Source organism: Colobus angolensis, unplaced genomic scaffold (assembly GCF_000951035.1).
Source record: "Colobus angolensis palliatus isolate OR3802 unplaced genomic scaffold, Cang.pa_1.0 Scaffold1, whole genome shotgun sequence".
Classification (NCBI taxonomy): Eukaryota; Metazoa; Chordata; class Mammalia; order Primates; family Cercopithecidae; genus Colobus; species Colobus angolensis.
In genome coordinates this window covers 3,758,846-3,761,941 of record NW_012110918.1, presented here as the reverse complement: position 1 = coordinate 3,761,941, position 3,096 = coordinate 3,758,846, and the positions used below count along the sequence as shown (strand labels likewise).

The 3,096-nt window shown below is 43.5% G+C and overlaps 1 pseudogene; it reads left to right on the top strand.

Annotated features, from left to right (window-relative positions):
• Positions 1-3,096, top strand: part of LOC105504061 — a 9,059-nt pseudogene that overhangs the window by 3,475 nt on the left and 2,488 nt on the right.

The window sequence follows — 3,096 nt, the reverse complement described above, 5'->3', positions numbered from 1 at the left end:
TTGTCAGATGCATTCCAGAAGCTGTTGATTGTGGTTCTAGTAAAACTTTCTTAATCGTGGTTGAAGTACTTCAGTTTCAAGAGCAAATAAACTCATTTTGAAAAGCTAATTGGATAAAAATATCGATATCTAAAACACACCCTAGTATGCTTTCATTTGCTAAATTCTTTCACAGCAACAGCCTCAAATTTGTTATTTGTGACATTTGTAGAAAAAATGACAGCAAATATTGTCCCTAGTTTATAGATGTAAAAGGACTTGCCTCAGTTCACGCAGAAAATGTTTGAGGCAGGTCTTCTTTCATTGCATGCCTATCACACAGCATAGTGATTATAACCTTTGGACACATGGATTTGAGTCCTAACTCTGTCTCTCAGACTTTTTTTATGTAATTTTAGGTCTTAGAGCCAGAGAGATTTGAAGATGTTTAATATCTCTAAGCTGAAATCTCTTTATCTGCACACTAGGGTTAGTCATCCAGTCAGCCTTCTGGGGGATATTGTAAGACGAAATGAGATGACAAATGTAAAAACTCAGAACTGTACTTACAAGGTAAGCAGACAAAATACGCTGTCATTGTTGTTTTCTCTCTGAATAAATAACACTCTGCTGAAGAGTTTATAAGATTATGTTTCCCGAATTGAGAATTCAGTTCCAGCTTTCATTTCTGGCACCGATGTGCTGGCCAAATATGATTCTTCTACAATAATCAGCTGCTCTGCTGTGAGCGTTGGAAGTGGTCGTGCTGTTGAATGGCATTGCTTATATTCCCTATTGCTTGTATTCCCTAGTGGTGCAAATGTTATAGGCTGTGTCCGAAGGAAGCCTGATGTTTAGCAAAGAGTCCCTGAACAGAGTTGCTCTTCTGCTTCACAGCCCTGAAGGATTAGAGCCTGACAGATCCTAATGAAGTTACCACAGACCTTTATTTGCTTGTAAGGGGTGGCCCTGATTGCTCTCAGCTTTCCAACCTGGGCAGCCCTTCTAGTGAAAGTCTTACTTCCTTGGTCATCAACTGTCAAGTCTGAGTGACAACATTTAATAACTAAGCTAAATGCGTGGGTTGTTTACCTCTCCCTAGTATGCAAAGGTATCCCTTGCACACACTCCAGAACTTCTTAGACCAAAAGCCTTATAGCTCTAGTTTGCCTTGAAGGAAGTTGTATTGTCTATAGAGTATGTGGGATATTTTCTACCAATAAAATGTTCAAATGTTCTCTCTCTCTCTGAAGCTTTGTTCATTGTATCTGATGGAATTTTGATTCTCAGGGAGTAGACACCTAGCTTTGCTTCTAATATGAAGTGTCTACTAGCCCAGTGGTCTCTATTTTGGATTTGAACTTACTTTGACCCCTCCCCTCCCACCTGATGCCTTACCATTTAATCATACTGTGATTGAACATTTTGTTTCCACATTTTTTATTTCTTATGTTATTATTCCTTAGTTCCTATCTGTAAGATCATAAAGTCCTTTGAACCAAACACAGTTGCTATTTCATACGTATGTTAAAAACTGAGGTGTGAGACCGGACATGGTGACTCACGCCTCAAATCTCAGCACTTTGGGAGGCCAAGATAGAAGAATCACTTCAAGTCAGGAGTTCGAGACCAGCCTGGGCAACAAAGCGGGACCATGTCTCTAAAAAAGAGAAGTAGCCGGGCACAGTGGTGTAGTCCCTGCTACTCTGGAGGCTGAGGCAGGAAGACCACTTAAGCCCAGGAATTCCAGGCTGCAGTGAGCTATGATAGTGCCACTGTACTCCAGCCTGAGTGACAGAGAGAGGAGAGGAGGGGAGGGAGGGACAGGAGAGGAGAGAAGAGAAGAGAAGAGAAGAGAAGAGAGAAGAGAAGAGAGAAGAGAGAAGAGAGGGGAGGGGAGGGGAGGGGAGAGGAGAGGAGAGGAGAGGAGAAAAGAAAAGAAAAGAAAAAAGAAAAGAAGGAAAATCGAAGTGTATGATGAGGAGATGAGGAAACTTCCAGGAAAATGCTCTTATTTTCTGCTTTTAGAAACCAAAAGAATGTCTCACTGTGGGGTAGTACCATTGTATGCAGGAAGTTTTAGAATGAAAAAGATTCTGAATTGATCCTTGCTAACTTTATTTCAGAAAGTGGTAAAATAGCTGTGGAGTACAGACCCAGTGAAGAGACTAGATGTCAGATGGGAGGAAGAACTCTACGCGGTTTAATTCAAGTATGTGGAGATAAAAACTCAAGAGTAACAGGGCCAGGAGCAGTGGCTCACACCTGTAATGCCAGTGCTTTGGGAGGTCCAGGCGGGCAGATCACCTGAGATCAGGAGTTCAAGACCAGCCTGACCAACATGGAGAAACGGTGGCACATGCCTGTAATCCCAGCTACTCGGGAGGCCAAGGCAGGAGAATCGCCTGAAGTGGAGGTTGTGGTGAGCTGAGATCATGCCGTTACACTCCAGCCTGCACAAAAAGAGCAAAACTCCATCTCAAAAAACAAACAAACAGGCCGGGTGCGGTGGCTCACACCTGTAATCCCAGGACTTTGGGAGTCCGAGGCGGGTGGACTCACAAGGCCAGGAGTTCAAGACCAGCCTGGCCAACATAGTGAAACCCTGTCTCTACTAAAAATACAAAAATTAGCTGGGTGTGGTGGCAGACACCTGTAATGCCAACTACTTGGGAAGCTGAGGCAGGAGAATTGCTTCAACCGGGAGGCGGAGGTTGTAGTGAGCTGAGATCGTGCCACTGTACTCCAGCCTGGGTGACAGAGCAAGACTCTGTCTCTAGGGGAAAAAAAAAAAAACTCAAGGGTTGGATAACATAGCCAGTGTAACCATAATTCAAAACAAGCAGCAGTATGTGGAGGATAATTTGTTTCATTCTCAGGAAAATGTGAAACTCTGAAACTGCTTTTTTGAGTGCAGGGTGTTTCTGGGGCTTTTCCTAAAGTCTTGACCCTTGGCTCTGACCCCTTATTCGAAGTTTGGAGAGCAGAACTGAGGACTGCATTACTGCAGTTGTGGACACAGGAGAGGGATCAGTCTCCTCCTCTGCCCCAGGAGTAAGGGATGCTGGGCTGCTTGAACAAGACCTTTTTTTTGTTTTTTTTTTTGAGACGGAGTCT